Genomic DNA, 10,984 nt, shown 5'->3' with positions numbered 1-10,984 from the left:
ATATTAATGCAGTTCATATATTACCACAGATATTGTCGTAATTCCCAATCAAAACAAACACTACTGGTCTAGTTATGATTGAGGAAACGCTGACAATTATTATTGCTTATGTTTTGTTTTAATAACAAAACCTAGTTAGTCACTAACTTAAAACCGATTCACTGCTGACCTACTAATTACTAATTAATTACCACATTTAAATATCATGTTAATTATATCTAATGGCCAACTAATGCAAACGCGCCAGTCGCGTTGTCAGCACTAAATAAGTTAATGTAGAGTAGCATGATCGCTACAGTTATAATTATTAAAAACAAGTGAACATGCTTTATATGTATGCAGAAACGATATCGCATTGGTTATTTCAAATTGAATGTTTAAAGACTCGGCATATAAATTCATCGATATAAAATATGGTTCATAATTTTAAATTGCTTATAAGGAGTTATTTTACCTATTTCGTCGGTCCCTATTAAAAAAGTCGGATCTGCAAAATGCTATTTTTCAGTACGAGCAATCAAAGATGTTTCATCAAATATTCTTTGTGACCTATTGCTTGCCAAAATGAATAAAAATACGGGTTATAGAAGCTTTTCTAAACGTTTATAAAAACATCCGTCTGTCCGGTGAACACAGTGGCAACTGTCAGATCCGACGCATCTTGCTCACCCACGCCCAGCCAACAATGTCGGTTGGTAAGAACCGGCATTGTTATTCGGAGACTGTCGGTAGATCCGTCATTTTTAACTCGAGTATCTCGAAATTTTTCAAACAAACAAAAAAAGTGTGATTTTAGTATAAATGTTTAAAGTGTTTAAATAACTTTTACGTAATAATCCGAAAATGACAAAATTTCAGATCCGACTTTTTTAATAGGGACCGACGATTTATTGTCACACACAAGCACTCAAACTAAATATAATGATAAATTAATTGGTAAACAAATAAAATTATAATAACATTAACCAAATTAAAATGTTAATATTAATTATCTATGATATGATAACAAAGAATTGATATGAAAATGTTTTTATTACCTCTTGATGAAGTAAAATAAATAATGAAGTAAGTAAATAAACAATCACCAACTGAGAGTAAGTTACTATAAAATAAAACTGTCAGGATAAGTTATGATTGGCACAAACATTTTTATTATGTAAAATCTTTAATTTCAATAATTATTATTATTGTTCGAAATTATTTTAATCACAGATAACATAATAAGTTAAGATGATCTTAACAAACCTTTATATTAATATTACCCAAAGTTAACAGACAAAGATTCACCTGTGGGTATAGTTTTATTCAACTTATGACACTAATGTAGTGAAATATTTTTAACATTAGGTTGATAAAAACAAAAAACTGGTTACTACCTACTCATTGAATTAGTAATTGCCAGAGTCACGTCATGGTCAAGTTGTTTTGATCATTCACAACAAAGTTAGTGACCTTCACAAGTTAGATCAATACATATAAATAATATTAAGTATGTATGCAGTACACACGGCTCATGCCAATATTGTTGAAAAATTAACCTTGAATGCCATTTTGTAAAGAAAAATACACTTTAAGGGGGGACATGCTCGTCGAAGGTCAAAATTGAGTTTTTATTGTATTTTCAAACCATGATCCTGGACACTCCTTAAACGTTGTAGATAATCTATTTATATAATTTTGAAGCCTTATTATCCTTTATAGTTATTTTAAACATTTGATGACTGCATAAAGTATTTTTGTTATAAAAAATAGTATTCTTTTAAACCTCTCGCTCTAATGTTTTAGAATATAGTCATATTTCGGTACATAACTGTGCAGTGGTTTTAAGATTTTTTACGTTTATTAATTTTTAAACCCATTTATGAAACCATTAGTATAATTTATTACGAGATAATTTTTGTAAAATATTCACGATAAAAAATTATATTGATAATCTCTGTGATCCCAAATTTGACAAGAATTAGGCATTTCACTATAAAAGATAATAAGGCTTCAAAATTATATAAATAGATTATCTACAACGTTTAAGGAGTATCCAGGATCATGGTTTCAAAATACAATAAAAACTCAATTTTGACCTACGACGAGCACGTGGGCCGTTAAATATTTTTTTAGACAGTAACCTCAAACCCGGCTTTATTACATACAAAATATCAAATCAAAATAATGCTAAACTATCAAATGTGGCTTATTCCACAATCATTTAGTTTCAAAGACGGATTGTTTCACGTTAGCCAATAGAAGCTCAACTTTTGGGTCATGTGACTAACATTTTAGTGGTATGTCATTGGTTAATACTTGTATAGGTGGTTAATTCAAATTGTTAAGTTGCAGAAACGGCTCAATCCAACTTTTACTTTCAAGCCCGGCTTGATACAAACATTCAGGGGCGGCTCTACCTTAAGGGTTCGTAGGGACCATCCCCACAACGTTATCATGTCAAAAATACACGTCCAATATTTTTATCATTGTCATAATATACCTACTGAATTACATGATTAAAGGAACCATTTAATCTATTTTATTTATCTGAACCCGTCACAATTTTATAGAGATATTTTTATTATACAAATAAATAATCTAATGATTGTAAATAATGGATTAACATAATGATGATTACGCGGTATTAAAATAATTAATTTAATCAAATACGCCCTATTTCACGGTGACGCCTATGTGCAAATTAAGAAAGCTATGGCGACTATTTTTTACTGACTGGGGTCACTCTTTCATATACCATCGCCGCGGTACAAATCTCATTCTACAAAGGATGTGACTGCATTAGCGTTAGTATATGCATACTGGGGAGCGAATCAAATAACCCCTAGGTGAGTAAAAACGTTCGCTGAATGTCGTTGTTCAAAGCTGATAATGATAAGTCTATAATACTTATTGTGATTAATGAAGTTAATATTTTTAAGCAAGCTTTTTAGATGCGATTAAGTAACGTCTCAGATAATGATATTATTTATTCTGAAAAATTACTCATTTCCTCAGTAATAAAATCATATTATTATAAGAAGATTGGTACATTTAATGTATAATATGAGAAAGTAGGTAGGTGTGTATATTTAATCCAACATACAACATCCAAAATTCAACATCCAACATCAAACATACAATTTACAACATACATCATACAACATACAACTTATGACATACAACATACAACATATAACAAACAACATCCAACATACAACAAACAACATATAACATACAAAATACATCATACAACATGATACATCAAACACCCAACATCCAACATACAACGTACAACATCCAGCATAAAACAAACAACATACATCATACAACATGATACATCCAACATACGACATCCAACATATAACGTACAACATCCAACATACAACAAACAACATCCAACATCAAACATACAACATACATCATACAACATACAACTTACAACATCCAACATACTACGTACAAGTACACATACAACTTGCAACATCCAACATTTAACATATAACGTACAACATACATCATACAACATACAACATACAACATACAGCATACAACATACAACGTACAACGTACAACATACAGCATACAACATACAGCATACAACATTCAACATACAACATCCAACATCATAGTTAAAACATACAACATACAACACACAACATCCAACATCCAACAAATAACATACAACATACAACATCCAACATACAACATACAACATACAACATACAACATACAATATACAACATAAAACATACAACAAACAACATATAATATGCAACATTCAACATACAACATCCAACATCATACATATAACATCCAACATACAACATAAAAAAATATAGCATACAACATACAACAGACGACATCCAACATCCAACATACAACATACAACATACAATATACAACATACAACATACAACATACATCATACAACATACAACATACAACATACAACATACAACATACAACATACAACATACAACATACAACATACAACATACAACATACAACATACAACATACAACATACAACATACAACATACAACATACAACATACAACATACAACATCCAACATACAACATCCAACATACAACATACAGCGATATGAAAATTATTGTAATCTTAGTTCAATGAAAACAAATAAATATTACTGACAAATTTTAGTGTGTATTATTCATGTTGAATCTTAACAGCCTACCTTTCTTCACCCTTCGCCACTGGTCTCATTTTATTGTTAATAATAACATTTCTTTGCATGATTTTATTATGAAAACTGTATAATATTTTTAATCAGAATCTTAGTTTTTTGTTAGGTGTGAACCACTCATTATTTTTTAATCAGAATGTTTATCTTGAGTGTAAGTTCTCATAATAGTAATAATAAAATTTTTGTCTCGAAGCAAGATAAGATCTGATGTTATGTGATATTTGTTTCATTTCATTTCACCAGGCATTGAACTCGACCAAGAATTATTTTAAATTTCTTAAATTTAACAGATCTTAAATAAATATTGTCCACTTTACATTTTACACTAGTTTGTTTATGAGTATGGTGCAGGCGGTTTTTGATAATTATTGTTCATAGAATCCGTATTCTGTAGCTAGGAATGAGGCAGAAGATTCCAAATCACCATGTCTTGGATACAAATACTTACTGATAGCTTACGACTTAATGTAACTTTTAAATGGACGACAGAGACTAGAGGGTTGGGATTTCATTACAAGGGATTAGTGGTAATAATTGATAATAAATATCATTTTTCCTAGTCAGGACACCGACATTTTTGGGCATGGATATGGTAACTCTAACGCTCCTTTCACATTAGACGGTTTTGCTGTCACGGCTAAAAATCGAACTTTCACATTACACGGCAACGGTTAAAAACCGGGACATTGCACGGCGACTGGACATGACTCAGCGTGTAGGTGACCTAATCACGCTTTCATAATATTATTATTAGACGGTTTTAACTAAACATGCTTCAATATTGGGACCATACCTAAAATAAAACTTGATATAAACAAAAAGGATTTCAAGTTATACACATTTATATTTTTATAAAAATTGATGTTTTTTTCAAATAAATATAAAAAATATTAAAACGCTGAATTAGTCAAAAATCTGCACGACGAAAAATTGAAAACTTAATAAACTAAATTTTAATAATAAATATGACCATAAAATATAATGTAACAAATTTTTTTACAATTGTAAGTTTACCTTTAAATTAAAAAAAAAAATCTTTTTAATGTTTTCAGATACATATTTATTAATTAATATAGTTGAAATTGTAAATTATCAAAAAAAATCTCAAATTGCAAGCTTCGTATATTTCCGCTAGGTTCTCTGCTGGCATGCCTTTCCCCCTTAATAATAGTTCATTATATAAAAAACTTTCTTTAAGCTTGTAACATTATTGTAAAGTGTAGACATCCTATTACGTACACACATTATTTTTGAGAAATAGATGCTAGCTACTTGCTCAACCTTTAGGTCCATACTGAAAATATATTACAGGATTGTAACCTGGGACCCACGACACTATAAGGTATAAGCCGACGCGTTAGCCACTCGGTCATCGTGGGCATACTACAGAACAGCGGTTCTCAAACTGAGGTACGCGGTCCCCTAGGGGAAAAAGGAACGCATATTTATATCTTTATAATAATATCATGTAACGATTTATCAATAACCCATTTGTACTCTCCATTAGTGATCTGCCTTCGGAGGACAATTTAATTCAGGAACAGTTCATTGATTTGATAAATCATTGGGGTGCAAAACGTGTTTTCCGTGAAACGTGTTATAGTGATTGGATTGAAATGGCACAGTCATATCCTGATGTTGCAAAGATGACTTTAAGAGTGCTGATTTCACAACCACCTATGAGTGTGAGACGGCCTTTTCTACACTACTTCTATCAAGACAAAATCTCGAAATAGATTATACGCGACAAATTACACGAGAGTTGCACTGGCCAAAACAAAGCCAAACATAGAAGGACTGGTTCAGGCAAAGCAGATGCATCCATCCCATTAAAATTGTTATTTAAATTTAATGACTACATAACATGTAATATTTTCTGATTACATAATTGTTTGTAAAAAAATGTTTTATTCACAACAGCCTATAAGCAGTGCCGCACCGTAGGTATTTGGCACCCTTGTACAAAGTATTTGGCGCCCCCAATTTCTTTAAAATAATATAGATTTTCTTTTTTTATTAAAGGGGTCCGCGAGCCATTGAACAATTTTTAATGGGACCGCCATGCAGGAAATTTTAAGAAGTTTGAGAACAGCTGCTACAGAAGGATAATTAAGTATTGACTACTACTTTATATAGCCATAAATAATGTTTTTAATATTACAGATTGGAGCGTCTCCTTTAGAATTCTTAATAATCAAGTTTAAATTTAATTTACTAAGTTATTGGTGAATTTTTTTTATCCATACTTAAATCCATAAAGTACACAGTAAACAGTACAAGTAAACAGCCATAAAGTAGACAAAGAAAAGAAATTTAATTTTTCACAGGGTGTTTCTAGATAGAGTTTAAGTTATTTGTATTTAACTACAGGTATGTTCAAATGATGTGCAACTTTTATAGTATATAACAAAATAAATAATAAATGTTTGAAATAAAAAAAATTGTAATAATTGTGTTAAAAATATATTTTTATTGTATTATCATCACAGAACAGTTTAATAAATTAAAAATTCAGATAGGCTAAACTCCAAATACACTACATTTTGAAGCATGGTTTTGAACGTGTGAGTGTCCTAGGAAAATGAAACACACATTATAGATGTGCAATAGCGTATGTTGCATACTACAAATACACCAATATTCAATGAGCGTCAGTGCGTAAACTGTGAGCAGGTGTTTAAGTTTATCCCAAATTCTTCCACACTCGAGATCGGTTGCCTGTTACTCCACACCCATTAGGTATTTCACTTCCCATCAATTCTGTGTTCCCTGATTATCATCTATTTATTATGTACATATTAAGTCCTAAGTACCTAATTAATATTATTATTTATCACTATAAATTTTTTAATTAAAAATTCTTATGATATCATGTGTTTGTTGATTTTTTCAATAATAAATAAAACCCTACTCTAAACATTCCTATTTAATGTTTGATGACTTTGTTTATGGCTTAAACCTTTTACGTAGGTACATGCCTATACATTTTAAATATTTTAAATTTTAATTATGTAAAGTTGTTTAAATAGAAATTATATTATTATACAAAAATAATGTAAACAAACAGGAAGAAAGACAAACGGTTTTTGCTCTTCTATCAAAGATGGATTTTGATCAAAGATATTGTAAAGCATGAGGTGAGTCAGGGCCTAAGAGATGGAACCAAAACATATTATGAAAGTAAAGCAAAAAAGGACCAATGTCCACAAATTTTTATACAATTTCTGAAAAGAGAAGATAGAAACACATAGAAACACGGTGTCCTCAAGTCCGAGACAAGTCTGTGGTTGCCGGGAAAAACATTGAATATAACACAATAAAAAAACAACATCAATTTACTTCTAAGCAAGGGTATTTTGAAAACAGTGATTTATTTCAAAACCGATTATCTCAGCTGCAACCAAAGTGACTTAAGCACTTTTTACCCTGAAACCACAGAAGTCAGGAACGAAAGAATACACAAATTGTTTAGGTGAATGGAATATTTAATTAGCTACCATGATGATATTAAAATAAACGTTTGGTTTTAATCAGGTAGCATCAACTAATACATAAGCGGCTAGAATCTACCTAGTGTGGGTAATGTAGATACCAGAAAAAATTACGGGAGACAGCAGTGTAAGTGATGAGGCGCAGTAAGGTGAGGTTGAGACAGCTCGTCAGCTGAATGCAGAACTATTCTAACTCACATTTGAAATATTTTGAAGGACAGATTTTTGAAACAGTCTACTTCAGTTATTTATTATTTATATAGACAAGTGTATGCACATTTTTTTTCATCAATAATCCCACTAAAATATGATTTGTAAATTTATCCATAAAAATAAAAATAATTTCAGTAAATTGATTCAAAGAACTCTCTCCTAAAAAAATCAAATGTAAGTTAGAATAGTTCTGCATTCAGCTGACGAGCTATTTGTGGCAGTAAAATATTACATTCGGCTGCCGTACACTTAGTTCTATACATGAATCATATTATTATGGATTTTTAAAAAAAATGGAAATATCGTTTTTCTGTATGCACCCACCTTGAAAAATCTCATTATTAGCTCCATACAGTGGCGCACCTAGGATTAATTATTGGGGGGGGCCCAAGCAGGAGAATGTAAATTAGTCCCATAGGCTCTTTTTCTTCTACATATAAATATTTTTAGATATTTTTACAATATACGGCGATATATCTGTACAGTTTCTCCTAGTTTTTATTAAATTGGAGGCATAGTGGCGGTAACCGTTGAGCGAGTCATCAGCGACTGGCGGATTGGAAGTGAACAGCGACCATGCTGGACATGTGTACCTAGTATGCTAAAAGATTACTTAAATAATATCGACTGTGCTACCCGCTTGGTCTAGAGCAGTGTTTCCCAAAGTGTGGTACGCGTACCCCCTGGGGTACGGGAAGAGTTTGGTGGGGGTATGCGCTGCACCGGGTTATGGCTACGCCTGGTGCAACAAGCATTAATACAATATCCATGCTAGAAGGTTTATCGCATGCGGAAGAATAGCAATTGTTGGAATTATTAGCTTCAGACGGATTCTTGCAAAATAAATATAAGGAGTGTACTTAAACATCATTTAGGTTGCAAATGCAACATGTGTATCCAGTTTTAACAGAGACATTCCTGAAATACATCTTGCCTTTTCCAACTTCATATCTATGTGAAGTTGCTTTTTCAGCATTTGTAGACATTGCGTAAAAAAAAGGAACATCCTTTTGGGTGTGGAACCGCACCTCAGATTAAAATTAATAACCAATGAATGTTATTTTTTATAATATAACTTTTATTTATATTTTATTATGAATGAATTTTATTTTTCGTTTTTTATTATTTTGTTTATGTACTACAAAAGGAATATATAAATATATTTTGATTGTTATTAAAGTACTTATATGCATTTTTCTTTGACGAGGAGTACTCAGTGTTACGAAAATTATAGAAGGGGTACACAGATGTCGAAAGTTTGGGGAACACTGGTCTAGAGAGCTACAATATTTATGCCGAATTCCACCGAAAAAAAATGTTATTTTGATTTACACCGCCACCGTAGTGGGTGTAGTCGTTCTTTTCGCCGAATGTTTATCGTAGATTTTTGGTTTTTCAATATTGAGGTTCCAACATATTAATCGAAAATGGACAAAAAAGTATTATTGCATTTAAATTATACACAACCTACTCAATACAGCACAGCCTAATATCTCGTGTATCGGTCTTTTGTCTATTGCACTCGGTGTACTTACACCATGGCCCCCACATCCTGAAACGGGCCCTAAGGCTAGGGCAGTGGTCGGCAAACTGCGGCTTTTTGGCCCCTTGAGTGCGGCTCTGCCACAGATGCTCTCTGCCATATTTGACATGGCTACAAAGAAGAAGCAAAGAAAATGGAAGAGGATAACCGTAAATGTAATGTTGAATAGACCGAGACTAGCGTTTATTCAAAACTTAAATGGCTTACCGACCTGTATTTATGTATCGGGAAAAATTGGCGCATTGAAATTTAGAAAGATACAACTAAAAACTCGTAATTTTGCGCTAAATATTCTGTCGATGATGCAAGGAAGAAAGCAGCTGAGGAGAAGAGTCAATAAAAATAAAGTTCTGTATTTACTTATTATTTTCCCATTAGTTCTGTACTGAATAAAATCTGTCAACAATGTTAATATTGCAAGTTTTGTGGTTAGTAAAAAGATTTCCAAGAGAGGAAATCAAGAGTAAATTAAGAAATCGATTTATTGATGAGAACCTGTAATCGTGCTTAAAATTAAATCAACAACATACGAACCTGACTTGCCCAAACTTTACAAGGAGATGCAAGGCCATTATTCACATTGAGTTTGTCAGTCATTGTCATGATTCAATTTTATGGATACCTGACTTACAATTTAATTTTTATTAATAAATATGATCATTATTACGTATGATATTCAGTTTTATTCAGTGTACATACCTATAATTTAATCAGGACTTAAAACTTTAACTAAAGTTTATTAAGTAAATTAGCAGTGTACCTACTTACTACCTACGCATATAATTTCAGTTTAAGAAATTTGGCTCTCAAAAGAAATCTCAATCGTTGTACTGTTGATATTTGGCTCTATTGACTAATGAGTTTGCCGACCACTGGGCTAGGGTATTTGACGGGCCCCCTATTCACCGCTTAGATTAAAGACAGTGTGAAACACTACATTAACGTTTTTTAAATTGTGTTTTACTTCAAATTGAGGGTACTTATACAGTGAATTATTGGCGATTTTCAATACATCTACTTTAATAATGGAGCTGTCGAGTATCGACACATAATAATCAGAAAATATATTGGACAATTATATAATTTAAAATGTTCATAGTCATGAAGTGTAATAGCGCTAGACTTTTTTTACTATTAAAGATAATTTATGATGTGTGTTTATCTCACTTATCTGGTCAACCCGACACGCCAGGCCCCCCACAGCCCGGGCCCCCAGGTTAGACCCTGTCAACCCTCCCCAGCCATGAACTATACCACTCCGGAATTCGGGTGGACACCGAGAATTTCATTAGGGAACGGGTTTCTAAAAAAACCTGACATTAGTGTTTCGAAATTTTTGTGTTAGAAATTAAAATCTAAGAAATTTTACTAAAAAGGGTGCTGGAGAATTACAAATCATTTTTTGCCGTGTTGTTTGTCTGAGCCCAAGGTATAGTTTATTGGCTTTCGATTTCAATGTGTAAAATCATTCTGATGATTTTCATATTTTGGGGGGGGCCAAGGCCCCCTGCCCCCCCCCCCTGGGTGCGCTACTGGCTCCATATAATGCT

The sequence above is a fragment of the Rhyacophila brunnea genome, unplaced genomic scaffold (genome assembly GCF_057557595.1).
Source record: "Rhyacophila brunnea isolate RB1 unplaced genomic scaffold, BYU_Rbru_1.0 scaffold_6, whole genome shotgun sequence".
Taxonomy (NCBI): Eukaryota; Metazoa; Arthropoda; class Insecta; order Trichoptera; family Rhyacophilidae; genus Rhyacophila; species Rhyacophila brunnea.
This window is presented reverse-complemented; position numbering follows the sequence as displayed.